General features: G+C 41.7%; 2 long non-coding RNA genes across 2 annotated transcripts; both read right to left on the reverse strand.

Annotated features, from left to right (window-relative positions):
• Nucleotides 1–2,874: 2,874 nt before the first annotated feature.
• On the reverse strand, nt 2,875–11,206 carry LOC138962653 (uncharacterized). Its single transcript, XR_011454572.1, has 4 exons — nt 10,950–11,206; nt 5,651–5,740; nt 5,156–5,193; nt 2,875–3,008 (listed from the first exon to the last, which is right to left on the reverse strand). It is a non-coding gene; the product is annotated as an uncharacterized lncRNA (long non-coding RNA).
• A 6,725-nt stretch (nt 11,207–17,931) lies between these two features.
• On the reverse strand, nt 17,932–19,166 carry LOC138962652 (uncharacterized). The gene is made up of 2 exons (XR_011454571.1): nt 18,956–19,166; nt 17,932–18,402 (listed from the first exon to the last, which is right to left on the reverse strand). It is a non-coding gene; the product is annotated as an uncharacterized lncRNA (long non-coding RNA).
• Nucleotides 19,167–19,375: the final 209 nt, after the last annotated feature.

The raw sequence follows: 19,375 nt of genomic DNA on the forward strand, positions 1-19,375 counted from the left end.
GCATCAGCATTAACAGGGAAAACAAATCTAAAAATTAATAAAAGCACAATCACCTACAAGATGCACATTTTAATACATTATTTATCCAGTATATATCTATCATAATATTGATTGTTTGTTATTATGTGTTTGCGGCTGCCAGTTTTGGCCCCAACTAACGTTCACAACCTGTCTTTCACAACCTTTAAACTCATGTTAGTTTTAAATTTATTTTTTTAATTACATTGTGCTATCTCTACATCACCAATAAAGACAATTCTTACACTACCATCTTGCTATACCGACTGCTAAACGTACCAGGCGGGCGGGACGGCTCTCAGTTAGCCGAATGCAATCACGTTGTCTTCTGCGCTTGAGCGCACCCCACACACACTTGACACACACTTGACATACTCTTGAAGGCGATAAGACACCACCCGAGTAGCCAACGGCGGCTTTTTTTAATTGCGGTAACAACTCGGGTAGACAGTTTCAAACTCTCTCCCTTCCTCCGTACCTCTCTCTCTCCCTCCCTCTTTTGTTCCCTCTCACTCTCTCCCTCCCTCCTTACCTATCTCTCTCCATCCCTCCTTTGCTCCCTCTCTCTCTCTCCCTCCCTCCGTACCTCTCTCTCTTTCCCTCCCTCCTTTGCTCCCTCTCTCTCTCCCTCCCTCCTTACCTCTCTCTCTCTCCCTCCCTCCTTTGCTCCCTCTCTCTCTCCCTCCCTCCGTACCTCTATCTCTCTCCCTCCCTCATTTGCTCCATCTCTCTCTCCCTCCCTCCGTACCTCTCTCTCTCTCCCTCCCTCCTTACCTCTCTCTCTCCCTCCCTCCTTTGCTGCCTCTCTCTCTCTTCTCCCTCCGTAACTCTCCCTCACCCTCCCTTCTTTGCTCCATCTCTCTTTCTCCCTCCCTCCTTACCTCTCTCTCGATCTGTCTTTCGTTTGCTCCCTCTGTCTCTCTCTCTCCCTCCCTCACTTGCTCCCTCTCTCCCTCCCTCCCTTCCCCCGTACCTCTCTCTCTCCCTCCCTCCTTTGCTCCCTCTCTCTCTCTTCCTCCCTCCGTACCTCTCTCTTTTCCTCCCTCCTTTGCTCTCTCTCTCTCTCCCTCACTCCCTCCCTCCTTACCTCTCTCTCTTCCTCCCTCCTTTGCTCCCTCTCTCTCTCTCTCCCTCCGTACCTCTCTCTCCCCCCTCCCTCCCTCCTTTGCTCCCTCTCTCTCTCTTCCTCCCTCCTTTGCTCCCTCTCTCTCTCTCTCCCTCCGTACCTCTCTCTCCCCCCTCCCTCCCTCCTTTGCTCCCTCTCTCTCTCTCCCTCCCTCCTTACCTCTTTCTCTCCCTCCCTCTTTTGCTCCCTCTCTCTCTCCCTCCCTCCGTACCTCTCTCTCTCCCTCCCTCCTTTGCCCCCTCTCTCTCCCTCTCTTCCTCCGTACCTCTCTCTCAATATATATCACGACTTCCCTGCCCCCTTTATTCCATCTTTCCTACCGCCAACAATCTACCTCCCTCTTACCCTCTCTCTCCCTCCCCTCTGTCCCTCCATCTCACTCTCTATACCCCTCCCCCTCTCTCTTTCTTCCTCCCACTCTCTTCCTCCCTGCCTATCTCCCCCTCTCTCACTCCCTTCCTCCCTCACACTATTTCTTTCCATCCTTCCTTCCCCTCTCTACTCTCTCATTTTCCCTCCTTCTCTCTTCCTCCTTCCATATCTCACTCTCTCCCCCTCTCTCACTCCTTCCACCCCACTATTTCTTTCCCTCCCTCCCTATCTTCATCTCTCCCTCCCTTCCACACTCCCTCTCGCTTTCTTCTTCTTTCCCTCCCTCAATCCCACCAAATCTCTCCCCCCCCCCCTCTCTCTCTCTCTCCCTCCCTTCTTTTCTCCTTCTCTCTCCATCCCTTACACTCAGTCCATTCCTATATATCTCTCCCCATTTATCTCCCTTCCTCCGTACATCTCTCTTCATCTTGGTAGTATTATGACATTTATTAAATTAAAAGTAACAAGAAAGCACCTACGCGGTTCATACTTCGCAATAAGTCAAGTAAAGTCAATATTTATTTCAAAATACCCCTAGGGTTACATGAATAAAATAAATAAAAATTGCAATAAACACGACAAAAAAGATGTAATAATGAGACACAACACTTCGAATTAACCGAAAATAAATCTCATAACAAAATAATTGTAATCATTTTTTTTTTACAGGAATGTATATGTTTCTGTGTTTGTTTTTGTTTAAAAAAAACAAAAAACAAAAACGTGATCAAATAATCAGAACTCTTTCAAAATACTCTTAATAAAATATATTAAATGCAATAACTTTCGTTTTTTTTAAATTCAAATAAATGTTTAAGTTTGACTGCATTTGAATAGAAACTGAATTCTGATGAAAGCAGTTACTGTAAAGTCATTTGAAGTCACATGATAAAAATCACATGGTTTAGTTGAGCAGACCACAAAGTGCAGAGCTAAAATCTGTGTATGAATCTGTGTGAAAATCAACTCCGTTTGTCCACAGGGATGCTAGGAAGCAGTCAAATGGGGTCGCTCAATCTGCTCAAATCCAGTCAAATGGGGTCGCACGGGCCGACAAATGGGGACGTCCCCGTTTGTCGGAAGCGTCCCCATTTGACTGCTCTCCAGTGACAATCGTCCCCATTTGTCGGTAAAACCACCTACACATTTATGCAGAAATAAACACACACACACACACACACATACACACACACACACATACACACACACATACACACATACACACACACACACATACACACATACACACACACACACACACATACACACATACACACACACACACACACACACACACACACACACACACACACACACACACACACACACACATACACACACACACACACACGCACACACACACACACACACACACACACACACGCGCTCACTGGCGCAATACAACTCTTACCTGTTGTCCATGTTAGTGTATTATTTGGTCTTTGTTCGTTTTTCCACTTGCACATGTGATGTTGCCCAAATCGGCATGATACTGTTGGAAAAAATAGCAAACGCAAAATAAAGATACGTATTTCAGAAACAGCTTGGTATACATTTGCTTATAATGCTTGGTTATGCGCGAGTCACACATACACGACGCACGTTCAGCGCACTGACAAAATCGCAATTTTGGCCAGTGCGTTGTCGTTCGCTATAGGTGTGCGTCAATATTCGTTACTCGTTCGTCGAGCGCGCTGGACCAACGCTATGCATTCGTTGTCATTCGCTACGTGCGTTGGGATTTTTGAGCATGCACAAAAATGTGCGTGGAGCTCGACGCATGAATGTACACGCCAGAAGGACGCCAGACACGCGCAGAGCGCGCTAGACACACGCGGAGCACACGCTGTGTATTCGTTGTCAACTCGCTAGCTTCTATAGTGAAACCCCCCTTTACGATCTCAAAAAACATCTGAGAAAATCGGGTCTTAAAAAGGAGCGAGTTTTAAAATGGGAGTAAATCTACAGAGGATTTGAACAGAAAATCTTAAAAACAAAGGTCTGAAAAGGGACGAAGTCTTAAATTCAGGGGTTTTTACACGGGGGTCGCATTGTATCAAACAGCGACACAAGTTGGTCGCACACCAACGCGCTGATCTTATTTTTCATTTCTAATTAATGTTCAATGCGCGGGCCGTGCGTCGCGTATGTGTGACCAAACCGCGACAAAAGTTGGGCGCACAACGACGTACTGCTCTTATTTTGCTTTTTTTGATTAATTTTCAATGCGCGGGCCACGCGTCGTGTATGTGTGACTCCCCCCTTAGGCATAGTCCTATCGTGAAACATGTTGATCGTTTTGTCACTCGAATCAAATTATGTTACCTCGAAATAGGTTTTAGTTCGGTAAATAAACCGCATAAAATGATTTCCAATGTATTTCAATTAGCAATGTACGCATTACCCAAATTGCGGAACAGTAACTTTAAAAATGTAAGGCTTTTCGGTTCAGTTTTGCCAGAGCTTACTCAAACTGTAGTTCAAATTGTGTGTCGGCAAACTTGTCGTTGGTGTCTTTCAAACATCTCAAATGAAAATTCATCCCGGCTCATTGTGTCACCGGACAAAAATGAAACGTTATTTATAATAAGAATCCCGATAAGCTTTCTTTGTCTAGTCATGTACATAATGTGCGATAAGAGAATTCGAGACCCAAACCCTTTCAGTGCCTCACTAAAGGCCGTCAGGGATTCCCAAAGTGCGTCAAAATAGAACATGCTGTAATGTACATATTGCAGTCATCTTTCCTTGTTTTGTTTGCTGGATGACACAATACTGTTTTGCTTACATAATATAATACATAATATATTCAGCATACTGTGTGGGATTTCACTGTTATCAATTTGCTCCGCATTTCCTGGCTTCCACTTCCGACTGTGGATAAACTCAGAAGGAATAGCAAATCAATGGAGCACTTTAGTAAAATACAAAGTAAACATGGATTTAACCAAAACGAAAACAGTGTTCAAACGCGTAATAGCATAGACTGCAATGGAAAGGAAGGGATGCAAGTCGTGTTTATAGTCATAACGAGTCACTTTTAAATATTTCATTAACTGCAGACCTACTCTGCTGCAGACGATATCCTTTTTTTGCGCTCAGTGTTCCCTGTTCCTGATCTATTTCAGCTGTAACACACATCAGTAATGGAAGAAGTATCCTGTGCGCCATGACTACAACAGCAAATACCGATGGTATAAGAGCATGTCTGTATTATGGCACTGAAGAGTTTGGATCGGAGCCCACGAAACACTTCTTCTTGCTTGGCTTGTTCGTTTGAGCATATTAGTATTTGAAGATTCTCGTTCAACAAAAGACCATTGTACCTGGAGTGAATGTTGCTGACATGTACACAATAGTACATAATCCCAAAGCGCATGCGCACTAAGTTGCTGCATGAATTCACCAAGCTGTATGACATGTATTTCATCATATCAAATAAAAAAATAAACATTTTCCATATAAGGAGCATAATTTACAGTCAACAATTGCAATAAATACACGCTACAAATCCGATTTGGCCTTAGTAGCAGAGTCTCAAGTGAAGTCTATCATGTATAATATATTTAATGCCTTGACTCGACGGGATACCATGTCATACAAGAAGACTGAGGGAACGGAGGCGTACGTTACACATACCGTTCTGGTGGACAGATGTTTGTCTGGCATAGTCGTGACTGAAAGAAAAAGAAACAAACAAGGTTACAAATATCAGATACACAAAGGAGAGAACATTAGGTGATATGACGCCTTTCAGGGAGTTGAGAAATAATATAACAACATGCACTTGCATTTTCTTTGCCTCTTTGCATATATATGTACAAATTAACAAAACAAAGACCCCACGGTCAAACAACTTTAAAGAAACTGCTTTAACATGAGAAATTAACAAGAGACGTAAGTTTATGATACGTTTAAACGCACACAAGCGAAGCATTCAATACAACTTCGACCTTTTTTGTTCTTGTTTTTGTTGTTGAAGAAAAAAATAAACAAAATAGTGTACAGCATGTACGCAGAGACATAATCATAATGTATGCATGAAATAAAAGTGCACTACTTGAGTTGACTCGATGAGATCAAATGTGTCAATTGACCAATAAATTTTACCATATCCTAATAATGAGAACTTACTCCTGATAGTTCCATGCAGTCGACTGCCTCCAATTTGCCTGGTGTACAGTGACCAAGAATAATGTCACTGCAAAGCCAGTCTGCATGGTTCTAAAACACAAGACATTAACAAAACTAATTTATCATAACAAAAAGAAAGACATGTAACAAAAAGAGGGTTTCACATGTTTTTAATTGTGTTTGAAACATGTCCTTGAGGAAAACGTTGACAGCGGAAAGCATTGACTATGTAACACGTACGTAGTGCACTCACTTGACAAGAGGAACAATGTATTGGCGCACACTATATATGTGACCCTACACCACGAAATGAGTCGCATGTCACCTCGCGCGGTTCTGCGCTATAGGCTTAATGTAAGTCCGGGGGGTGTCTGGTAACAGTGTGGGGGTCACCTTAGTCACAGGCTTATAACTCAAACAGTTTTTGCTCTTTTATTAAACGGTTTTCACCACTGGATAGAGCGTAACAAACTCTTCAGGAAAATGTACAAATATCAAACTCATGCAAAGGTGACATGCGACTCATTCCGTGGTGGAGGGTCACATAATTATAACAACCGGGAAGTAAATTCAGGACAACAATAGTCACGAGACGAGGTTTGTCCTTATCGCAATCAGAGGTGCTTAAACTGACAAATAAATTAGCTCCCTGCCCCGTTTTGGAGTTCTTCCAACGCTACGGAAGATTGATGTTTGAAGCTCTCATACTTTGTTACAAACGAAATGTTTGGAATTCTTCGTTCTATCTTCTGTGTCTGTCGTTACGCGAGGAGGTGGGATCAGACTAAAACATCGACAATGAATAAATACAATCAACACAGCTTAAGTTTGTTGTCTATTGAAACCTTCCTTCGTATATTACAACGCAGCCACTTGCCATTCACCCTTATTTCTGATTATGTTATTTTTATGTCGAACAGACACAAATCTACCTATGCCTAAATTGTTTTTGGTAGATACATAAAACGTCATACGATAGTTTCAGGCAGAATTTTTTTCGACAACAAAATCATATTTGTTTGTGCACGAGCGTGATTGATCCAAACACACACAACAATAATTAATCGTTGCTGTGCCATTTCCTCTTTTGAGTGTCCAGCACAGCCAATTCCCGAGATATTTAAGACAAAATATGTGTGATGGTTTTGAGTGTCTTACGTCAAAAGTTCTCAACAACAAAAAACCGACATTTCATTTTTTGTTTTGGTCCTATTTCCTTTATTTTGAAAAGCCAAACTTGCAATTTAGCATGTTACGCACACGAGAGTGTTGTGCCTTGATTTTCGTAATAATTGTATGTACATGTATATCTATATCTATAGTATCAGTTCAGTAATGAACAATACTACCAGTTGTTGTTGTTCTGTTTTGTCAAGTAAAACCCTCGACTCGTCGGCATTATACTTGTCTCGTCTAAATATCGGACCCTATTGCTACGCTGAAAACACATCAGCTGTTAATGATCCGACTAATGCTAGATATCATACATGTGTTCATTGGTATGTTTTGAAATGGGTTTGAAGTAGGTCCCACATTAAAACGTACCTGTGTAAAGCATTGAATCTGTAGCACGCAGTACACACACTTGGCAAGGGGAAAAGAGTATGAGCGGACACCTGAAAAACCGGGAAGTAAAATCCGGACAACAATAGTCACGAGAAGTGTTTTTTCCTTATCACAATCAGATGTACTTAAACTGACAAATAAAGTACGCTCTCATCCCCGTTTCGGATTTCCTCCAGCGTTACGGAAGATTAATGTTTGAAGCTCTAATGTTTTACTGTAAACGAACCAATGGGAGTCCTTCATTCTATATTGAGTGCCTGTCGTTCTATATGTTTTCAGTTCTGCTTCTAGCATGACTGTTCCACACAATGTGAAAATAATACCACAAATAAAGACTCACGCAGAAGTAATCTAGTTACTATATTTTACCCATTATTTGGCACACAAGTTTTCGTCCACAACAAAATAGAACCATGCACAAAACAAAAACAAAACAAGACAGACCGACCGACAGACCAACCGACAGACAGACAGACAGACAGACAGACAGACAAACAAACAAAGACAGCCAGAGAGACAGACAGACACTGCTTTGTACGTTAGCATGCTAAGGCCTTACTCGTGTGTATAATCAAGCACGAGACTAAGTTAAGAATTATGCACCATCAAAATCCAACAATGCATTTGAGTTTCGTTACGTATACAAATACAAAAACAAGTCGCGTAAGGCGAAATTACTACATTTAGTCAAGCTGTGGTACTCACAGAATGAAACTGAACGTGGTCCGCCGCTAGTGCAAAAGGCAGTGAAAGTGACGAGCCTGTTCAGCGCAGTAGCGGTTGCGCTTTGCTGCATAGCACGCTTTACTGCCTCTCTTCGTTTTAACTTTCTGAGCGTGTTTTTAATCCAAACATATCATATCTATATGTTTTTGGAATCAGGAACCGACAAGAAATAAGATGAAATTGTTTTTAAAACGATTTCGGAAATTTAATTTTAATCATAATTTTTATATTTTTAATTTTCAGAGCTTGTTTTTAATCCGAATATAACCTATTTATATGTTTTTAAAATCAGAACATGATAAAGAATAAAATACAAGTAATTTTGGATCGTATAAAAAAAGTTTTAATTACAATTTTCAGATTTTTAATGACCAAAGTCATCAATTACTTTTTAAGCCTCCATGCTGAAATGCAATACCGAAGTCCGGCCTTCGTCGAAGATTGCTTGGCCAAAATTTCAATCAATTTGATTGAAAATGAAGGTGTGACAGTGCCGCCTCAACTTTTACAAAAAGCCGGATATGACGTCATAAAATAAATTTATCGAAAAAATGAAAAAAACATCTGGGGATTTCATACCCAGGAACTCTCATGTAAAATACATAAAGATCGGTCCAGTAGTTTAGTCTGAATCGCTCTACACACACACACACACGCACAGAGACACACAGACACACACACACACACACACACACACACACACACACACACACACACACACACACACACACACACATACACCACGACCCTCGTCTTGATTACCCCTCTATGTTAAAACATTTAGTCAAAACTTGACTAAATGTAAAAACAAAACGACAAGACAGACCGACCGACAGACCAACCGACAGACAGACAGACAGACAAACAAAGACAGCCAGAGAGACAGACAGACACTGCTTTGTACGTTAGCATGCTGGGGCCTTACTCGTGTGTATAATCAAGCACGAGACTAAGTTAAGAATTATGCACCCTCAAAATCCGACAATGAGTTTCGTTACGTATACAAATACAAAAACAATGCCCAGTATGGACCCATACCGAAAACGGAGTATTTTTTGTTTCTTTAGAGGTTTGGAATCACTGTATACAGCTTTCAGTGAGTAATAAGCATGGAGTATCACAGTTATCACTTGAAATGTATCATTGTACCGGGAAGCAATTTTAAAATTAAGCAAAAAGGATCATGACACGAGGAGGTGGGGTCGCATTTTAACATCCTCGTTGAATACACACAATTAACTTATTTGGCTTCCGTTTGTTGCCATTTTGCAACCGTTTCCTCGTATTTTTCAACAAAGCTATGTTCCATTCTTTTCTTCTGATTATGTTTTCCCCATTGTGATGCATGTAAAAGAATAACATATATCTATATACCTGCATATATTTGGTAGATAAATATACCATGTTATGCAATACCATCATTTACAGTCCCAGTATTGGACTGGTTTTTTTGGGAAAAAAATCACGTTTCTTTGATCCATATACGTACGTATACAGTAGGCGGCAAAATAAACGCAACTCACTCGCACCCACTGTTGCATATAATTTTTCGTCATTTTTAATTTGTCGAAAATATGAACCAGATTAGGTACATCAAAAGGGAAAACAGATTCGTGGAGGATATTTTACTGGCTGTACGATTAGTGCATACTTTTTAATCGTTTTCTGTTTTAACTTTTCATAAACTGTGTTATACAGGGTCAGGTCAAACGAGTCGTGATTGCAGGCGAACGTGTCCCTTCGGCATGCTACAAAAATCGTAAACATGCATATTTGTCAACCAGGTAAAGACTGTTGTGGAGGACATTCATCTCTCAACATGATCATTTAATTAGACTTATTCGCCAAAGCGTTACATAATCACATCTTGGGACAGCGATCTTCACAGTGACAGTGGGCGTCTATTTCAGCACTGCAAAGCGGATCTGAGCATCTTAGGGACTTTGCTTGTTTGTTTGTCTGTTTATTTATGTGTGAGTGTGTATTGATGTGTCTGTGTGTGTATTTGTGTTTATGAGTGTGTATGCATGTGTTGAGGGAGGGTGGACGTATGCGTTTGGCTTCATAGTACTTTCTTACGAATCACAATGCTAACAGTTCAAAAGAGCGCAGGATGTTTGTTTTTTCTCTAATTATAGCATGTAGAACAGACACTTGGTCACAAATAGAATCTAATTCTAAAAGAAATTATTACGTCGATTCCATGCGAAGGAGCTTTTCCCAAACATCCCTTTTTAACACCTTCTAAGTGATTTATGCTTATTTTTGGATTTATACTACGCTTTGACGAATAATTCAAATCAAATGATCATGTTGAGAAACGAATTTCCTCCACAACTGTCTTTTCCTGGTTGAAAAATATGCATTTTTACGAATTTTGTAGCGTGTCCAAGTGACACTTTCGCCTGCAATCATAACTCGCTTGACCCCTACCCTGTATAACACAATTTATGAAAAGTTAAAAAAATAAAACAATTAAATAATAGAGCCTATGCACTAATCGTGCAGCCAGTAAAATATCCTCCATGAATCTGTTTTCCCTTTTGATGTACCTTATCTGGTTTATATTGTACGACAATTTGAAAATGACGAAAAATTACTTGCAACAGTGGGCGCGAATGAGTTGCGTTTCTTGTGCCCCCTACTGTACATTGTACACTCAACATTACATTGTATTGTGCCATTTAACTTGTGTGTGTGTGTCTAGGACAGCTAGTTCCGAGATAGGTAGGACATTTTATTTACTTTGCAAGCGAACTGTAGACATTTATATGTGAGATTACCCCCACCCGACTTGTCAACAAACCTAAATGGCCTTACTTTCATTCTCAAGGCTCAAGGAGCCGTAGGTGGGTGGACAGATTTTACCAAGCCGCGCATGTTGATTGTTTTCTGAATCACACTTGGGGTAAAGTGACACAGGCCAAGAGTTTTAATGATGTTACTGCTACTGTGTACGAAAAATATAATACATGGACGCAACATTCAAAATATATGTCTGTCTTACCTTTAGTTGACTGTACAGGAATGTTTCCCCGCACTCATCCTAAATGGCGAAAGGCTCTTGCACATTGAAAAGGAAAACACGACGAACAGAAAACGCGAAGACTTTCAAATGACGTCAATATTTGTTTAGCACAACCGTTCTCGTAACCACCAAAACAAGAATGTGCAGGAGTTGACAACAGGAAGACCGGGAAGTAAAATCATGTGAAACCATTGAATTGTGACGCGACAAGTGCTGGTCTTATGGGGCACACAGGCACTGGGACACTGGTGTGCATGAGTGAATCACTGACTTTATTAACCGCATGACTGAAGGTTTAAATCACACACACACACACACACACACACACACACACACACACACACACACACACACACACACACACAGACATACACACACACATACACACACGCACGCACGCACACACACACACACACACACCCTCACACACAAACGCACACACGTACACACGCACGCACACACGCACGTACACACACGCAAACCCACGCACACACGCTCACACGCACACACACACACACATACACACGCACGCACGCACACACACACACACACACACACCTATTAAATCACAACAGTTAAGAAGTTGTATCTATATATATATACGACTTGTGTCTGTGTGTGTGTGTGTGTGTGTGTGTGTGTGATTGATCGCCATGCACGGCCAAAGTTCTCGATGGATCTGCTTCAAATTTGGTGGGCTTATTGACAGAGACCCCGGACACAACCTGATCGATGAGATATTTCAACACGTGCTCTCAGCGCGCAGCGCTGAACCGATTTTCGTTTTTCACTGCACGTTACTATTTTTAGATCTCCCTTCCTTCGTGCGCTGGCGTCAATCGATATTCCCGTTTGTACGTTTATATTTAGAAGGTCACTGCACGTTACTATTTTTAGATCTCCCTTCCTTCGTGCGCCGGCGATGCCGGCGTACACCCGGCAAAGCCGGGTCCCCGGCGACGGCCGGGTATTCGGCTCTACTTCTTCCCGGCGAAGCGGGTAATCATCTAGTTGTCAATATTTTTGCTCTTGACAGAAGGGAGGCAGGCTGTTTTTATTTCGGCATGTGTTAAAATGAATGAATACTCGTATCCTTAGGAAATTTGTGTTGGTGAAATTGTGCGGTATTGATTTAAGATAAGAAGACAATGCAAGGAAAATGATTATATCCTCATGTAACTTGTGATACGCATTAGGTGCCTGTGAGTCAAGCTTTTTCATATCAGTTCTGCTCCGCTTCTTTGCTTGCATAAGTCGTCTCTATTGAAAACGACACAAGCACACCAGTCTTGACATTGAGTCAATAATTGACTGAACGTTTTTGCCGGGGACAGGGAATTGAGAGGGAGGCGAGTGTGTGTGTGTGTGTGTGTGTGTGTGTGTGTGTGTGTGTGTGTGGCCTGGTGTATGTGTGTGTGTGTGTGTGTGTGTGTGTGTGAGTGTGTGTGTGTGTGTGTGTGTGTGTGTGTTTGACTTCCTCCAGATGCTATCCATTTACTTTAATTTCGTAGACACGTGTGTTTTGTGACGTAATATCCGTCTGTTACCAACATTTGAGACCGCACATTGGTAACGGCATCTTTCAATCAAAACTAATCTTATAGATTCGCTTGGAAGATAAAAACATGAGTATTTAATATTATGTCAACCATAAGTCTGACTGAGCGTGAAGTTGCAATACGAGACACAAAAGTTGTTTCACTTTACTCGTTTTATACTCCTCAATACAAAACACATAGCTATGATGTATTGGACTTAACATTGTTATCACACGCACACATTTTCCGGTTACTTGTAAGTATGTGCTTGAAGCCCAACAACCGGAAAACAAGGAAGTAAAAAACATGACTTTGTTGTGACCTTATGGGCGCTTCTATTGTCGCAAACACAAGTACTCGAACTGACACACACACACACACACACACACACACACACACACACTGACACACACACACACACACACACACACACACACACACACACACACACACACACACAACAAAGACACTTGTACATTAAACAAATCAGAAGCAATGGTACGTATGTTTTTTTTCATTTTCCTCGTTGTAAATAAGCATCTGGGGCATGTGAGCCAAGCTTGTATTCATAACCTGCCCGCCCAATAGACCTTTTTCGTATAACCTTTGCCCCCAGCGTTTCGACCAATCAGATTTTAGGGCACGGCAGCCTCTCTCTGATAACCGGAACTAGGGGGCAATAGGTGCCTGGCCTGAAATACCTCTTTCACTTTCGGTGCTCGAAGTACTATTGCCAGAGGATTACTTTGAGAAATTCTGCAAGAAAACGGATTATCTTGTTCAAAATCATGAACAAAAAGTCAAGGACATGCACGAAGGTATGGTTTGAAACGGCTATTGGTTTTTAATGACCAAAGTCATTAATTAATTTTTAAGCCACCAAGCTGAAATGCAATACCGAAGTCCGGGCTTTGCCGGAGATTACTTGACCAAAATTTCAACCAATTTTGTTGAAAAATGAGAGCGTGACAGTGCCGCCTCAACTTTCACGAAAAGCCGGATATGACGTCATCAAAGACATTTATCAAAAAAAAGAAAAAAACATCTGAGGATATCATACCCCGGAACTCTCATGTCAAATTTCATAAAGATCGGTCCAGTAGTTTAGTCTGAATCGCTCTACACACACACACAGACAGACAGACAGACAGACACATACACCACGACCCTCGTCTCGATTCCCCCCTCTATGTTAAAACATTTAGTCAAAACTTGACTGAATGTAAAAAATAATTCATTTTCAGGTATGCTTCAAGACAAGACAAGTTTCCCCGGACGACTCTTCAAGGCCTCAATTTTGACCCAAGAAGTCCGGATGCAAGGAAGCGCGACCAAGAGATCTTCAACAACCGGTACCAACTGTTTGAAGGCTGCATCTATATATATATACGACTAGTGTCTGTGTGTCTGTGTGTGTGTCTGTCTGTGCGCGATGCACGGCCAAAGTTCTCGATGGATCTGCTTCAAATTTGGTGGGCTTATTCAGAGAGACCCCGGACACAACCTCATCGATGAGATATTTCAACACGTGCTCTCAGCGCGCAGCGCTGAACCGATTTTGGTTCCACCTCAGCTATTTTGGTTCCACCTCAGCTACCCGGGCCCCCATACCGACACACCATAGCCGCTACACCACATCACAACGCCAAAGTTCTCGGTGGATCTTTTTCAAATTTGGACACCGTATTCAGCTACACCCCGGACACAATATCATCGATGAGATATTTCAACACGTGCTCTCAGCGCGCAGCGCTGAACTGATTTGGGTTTTTGTGTTCATTTCACCATTATAAGTAACTCTTCCTTATCTTCTCCAGTGTTTGGCGTTTATCTCCCTTCCTTCGTGTGGCTTTCCCGTTCAGTTGTAAGTTACTACTATTTTTAGAATGTCACTGCGCTGTCCACTGCGCTGAGCGTCTTCGGATATTCCCGGCGTTCTGTTACTGTTACTATTTTTAGAAGGTCAACGCAGTGTACAGAACGTAAATTGGACCCGTAAATTATCCTCACTGTAAAAGTGCAAAGGTCGAATCCATTTATAGCCACGCGAAAAATACACTGTCATCTATCTCTCTATAGATACGGCTTCTCTGTGTTTTTGTGTGTGTGTGTTTGTGTGTGTGTCTCTATGTGAGCAACACCTGTGCATTGTTCAGTTCTGTTTGTGATGTGGTCTGGCGGCTTTTGTGTAATTTTATGTACTGGCCTTCCTTTGAGAAGCCATAACTTGCTCAGTCCTGTTTGAGTGGAGTTCGCCTCCACAGGTGATTAACACGGTTACATTCGTCGACAAGGATGTTACTCGATATGGTCAGGAATGGCATTATGGCCACTGAATCATTTTCGTGCTGTTCCCATTCCACGAATCTGGGAGGGACCTAAGCTTGGCGGGTCCATTGTTCGGACCCGGCGAAGCCGGCGTACGGCTCTAAGTACTTCTTCCCGGCGAAGCCGGCTACCCGGCGAAGCGGGTATTCATTCTAGTATAGTTATATATACTGAACTAGGGTTTTCAAGGTGTGATATTTTTTTCCAATACCAGTTAATTAAGTTAGTAGCAAGAGTTAACTGTTCTGTCAAGTGAAAAATGTATGTAGTTTCGATATGGACAGGTAAAATCAGTACTTTGTTTTCAGCGAGGGAGGGTACGTAGTGCTGTTACCTCTGTGTGTGAGTGCAGTTAAGACAGAAGATTGTGGAAGCTGATAAGAACTTGTGTCAGAGGATAGTAAGAAGTGTTTCGGCTTCGTACGGACTATACTGGTCATCATCCAGGACTTTCGTGTATTATTCGAAGAACGTATCAGAGCCGAGGACATGTGTTGTGAACAGCGATTCTCAGTGATGAAAGTGTAGTGTGTGTAATGCCGGACTGTGTTCTTCTTCAACTTCGGAATGGCAAGGAGGTATTTTGTGACATGTTTTATGATTTGATATCCATGTACTGATGATTTGATTCAATAGCGAAATGTTTGAAATGTTCATTCGTTTTGTGCCATGTTTGTTGTTCAAGAGCGTGTTGTCACCATCCCTTATGAATGTGCCGATATGGACGTGTGTGAATGTTGGTGCAGACATGAGCGTTTGAGCGAGTGAATTTAGAAGCCCCGTGCATGAAAAAGTCATTGCCGGACAACTAAATCAGCAAACATAGAAATTCCTTGTCATACACATTGATCTGATCAAGGTAATAATGTTAGCACTTTTTTTCCATTTATTTCACAGTTATTTGTTATTTTTTTGAGGAAATTATAATGCAATTCACCGATTTTAAAAAACATGATTCCAATTGTCTCCCTTGATGTTTGTACAAAACTTGTTACTTACTTTTTTTTTTTTCAAGGCTATATCAAGGAAAATTCTTTTTGAACTGATTGTAGGACCGTGCACAAGCTGACAGACTTGAACTCAAAAGTTGCAGAAGATTCTTGGTTGCGACTTTTGAGTTCAAGCCGATCAGTTTGTGCATAGTTTCTCCCAGTAAGGTAATACATTAATAATAATAATAATAATAATAATAAATAACTTTTCTATAGCGCGAGTCCCATCAATTGGCTCCAGGCGCTTTACAAATTCATTATGGAATAAACTAGCACAAATCAACAAGCATACAAAGCATACATTTAACTGAGACATAAAACCAAGATCCCAAGCACTAAGCAAAACTTAGCGTACAATGTTAAAAGTACACACACACACACACACACACACACACACACACACACACACACACGCACGCACGCGCACAAAGATACCATTGACAAATAGACCATAAAGCACATGCAGGGTAGAGAGTTCCAAAACAGAATAGAGTTGTGGAGAGTCTACTCAGGATAAGCAAAGGCTTTACGAAACAGGTATGTTTTGAGTTGTGTTTTGAAGGAGGAAAGGCTGCTGGAGTCACGGATAGAACTTGGAAGCGAGTTCCAGACGGTCGGAATCTGGTACCTAAAGGTTCTTTCACCGAAGGTCTTGGTCCTGGTTTTGGGGATGCGAAGGAGTTTTTCAGAGGAGGATCTGAGAGAACGGGATGGCTCGTAGATACTGAGGGAATGGGACAAATAGGGGGGAAGTGATTTCTCAAAACAGCGGTACCCTAACAGAGCCAGCTTGTACTCGATTCTATACTTCATAGGAAGCCAGTGAAGGGTGGTAAGTAGGGGAGTGACATGGTCTTTCTTAGACTTCTGCAGAATGAGCCTTGCAGCACTGTTCTGGACTCTCTGTAAGCGATCAAGTTCTTCAGTGGGGAGGCCGGCAAGCAATGAGTTGCAGTAGTCAAGTCGACTCAGGATCAAAGAGGAGACAAGTTGAACAGTGGCTTGGAGTGTCAGGAATGATCTGACAGAGGAAATCTTGCGCAACTCAAAAAAGGCACATTTACAAACAAAACTAATGTGTTTTTGCATTGTCAGAGCAGAGTCCAGGTACACGCCTAGGTCCTTAACAGCGGTTTGGGAGACAATCGGAGTGTCGCCTATTGTCAGGGAAGTACAGTCAATCTGATTTAAAGCATGCCTTGAGCCTGACAGCATCACCTCAGTTTTTGAGTCATTCAGCTTGAGTTTATTGTCTATCATCCAGTCTTTAACTGACTCAATGCAGCGCTCAGTGTTTTTAACCACTTTTGGAAAATCACTGGGGGGAGCAGAATCCTCTATTTGGGTGTCGTCGGCATACTTGTGGTGTTCGCAGCCATGCCTCGAGATGACGTCAGATAGGTCCTGTGTGTATAGAGTAAACAGAACCGGGCCTAGAACAGAGCCCTGGGGTACTCCGTGCTTCAGGGGAACAGGGGATGATTCTTTTTGACCTATTTGTACTCTTTGAAAGCGTTCAGAGAGATATGACACGAACCACTGGAAGGCTTTGTCGGCAATTCCAAACGTGAACTGTAGTCTGGAGCAAATTTTTGATTAGTGCTTTTGTGAACAAGAAACAATTGACAAGTGGCTCTATCCCATCTCCCCCCTTTCCCCGTCACGATATAACCTTCGTGGTTGAAAACGACGTTAAACACCAAATAAAGAAAGAAAGAAAGAATTATGCACAGTCCCAAGATTTGTCTATATTTATCTATCACTTGAAATAAAATACAGTTTTTCTTTTAATTAAACTGTGGATATGTCAAAGACTGTTTTGACTCATTTTGGGGGGTAATTTTCTTTAAGAAATAACTCAAGTCAATGCACAAATTGTGTACAAAAGTGTCGGTACAAGGGAGACAATTTGAAGCCATTTTAAAAAACAAAGCAGTATATTGCATAATAATACCCTTCAATTCTAACAAGAAGTAAGGAATAAACGTCTCTTGACATGTTGTCTACCTAATTATCTTGATCGCATTTATTTAAAGTGGAAATCGTTATGTTCGTAAGCTCACATACAATCATTAATGACACAAACTCGGACCAGACCAGAGATTTGATTGATAATGGGCCCTTTATTCTATACAGTACCAGAGTAAATTATATAAACCATTAAATGACAAAATAAGCTTCTTGCTCTTTGGAGTGATGTGGCCTTTGGCAGCTCATCAACCCAGTAATGTAGACCTGCCTTTTTTACGAAGTAGGTACATGCATACCGAAAGATCACCATATGTGTAAAACCATACTGCAGTGTCATTTTTCAGTAGAGAATCAACAGAAAAAGAGCGTATGTTCTCCTTCAGCTTCATGTTGTCTTTCTTCAAGCCAGAAACATCTTCAGTCAGACGACTAATCACAGATTAGGCCTGTTATGTAATTGTCATATGCAGCTCTGCCAACTTGAGGTAGTCTGTGTTCCAATAACAATACCCTCACAGGTAGTCGTGTCCCTCTTTGCAAAGGCATGATCTGGCCCTGGTCCTAAGCTCTCACTAGATGCGGAGGGCAAAGGAATGGCTGCTTCTGTAAATACAAAATCAAATGTATACATTAGCAATAGAATTAGCATCAATGATCTTGTTATCAGATTACACATGCATCACACTCACAGCATTTAAGCATGAAAATACATGAGGGAAATAACTCCTGAAATTGAAAAAAACTGAGGGGTGCGGGAGATGCTACCGGGAAATTATTTCGGAGTGTTCTATGCAAAATCAAAATTGTAGAAATCTAGTGCTATTTTTGTTGTTGCATCAATTCAATGGTATATTTCTGTGAATAAAAAAAATGATTCAGCATGAGCTTTATCGATGTCTTGAAAACTGCATCACTATCCGTATCAAGTAACCTCCTTAATCTTCTCCATTCAAGAGTCGGTTGATTAAATGCACGCGGCTTGTCGACATGTGTCTAGATCTTGTTTGCTTGTTTTCTAAAATCTTGAATCTGTTTCGTGACCCTTCCAATGCATCCGTTTTGGGCTGCCGATTCATTTTAAATTTCTTATACACTGATGTAGAAAGACAATTTGAAGTCAGCAGATCATAAATTGATAAAAACAAACAAAGCTTACTTGGCTCTGAGTCTCTTCCAGATCCGATGATATTTTCAGCGTTGACACTGGGGGGTGGGAGCAAAACCGCTTGCTTGTCGTCGGTCTTCAGCGGACAAAGTCACGTCTCCGACCAGTACCTTGTCCTTCTGCTAGAGTCACTTGTTTTTGATGTTCTCTCAAATCCAAGATTAAGGGTGGGTACGAAGTCAACGGAGTTGGCATCGTTGATAGCCGTGCCATTGCCAGACACGAAGTGACGCGAGCAGACTCAATGCCAATGGCACGACAAACCCCTGTCGTCCCATTGCTTGCACCCATCGCGTCCTTCGCTGTTGCGCCTTCGCACTTGCACCCATCGGAAAGCCATACAATGACAAATTAACTGTCCACCGTATTTCTCTTTCTTCCTTCCACTGTTGCACTTGCAGTTGTAAACAA

The sequence above is a fragment of the Littorina saxatilis genome, linkage group LG3, assembly GCF_037325665.1.
Source record: "Littorina saxatilis isolate snail1 linkage group LG3, US_GU_Lsax_2.0, whole genome shotgun sequence".
Taxonomy (NCBI): Eukaryota; Metazoa; Mollusca; class Gastropoda; order Littorinimorpha; family Littorinidae; genus Littorina; species Littorina saxatilis.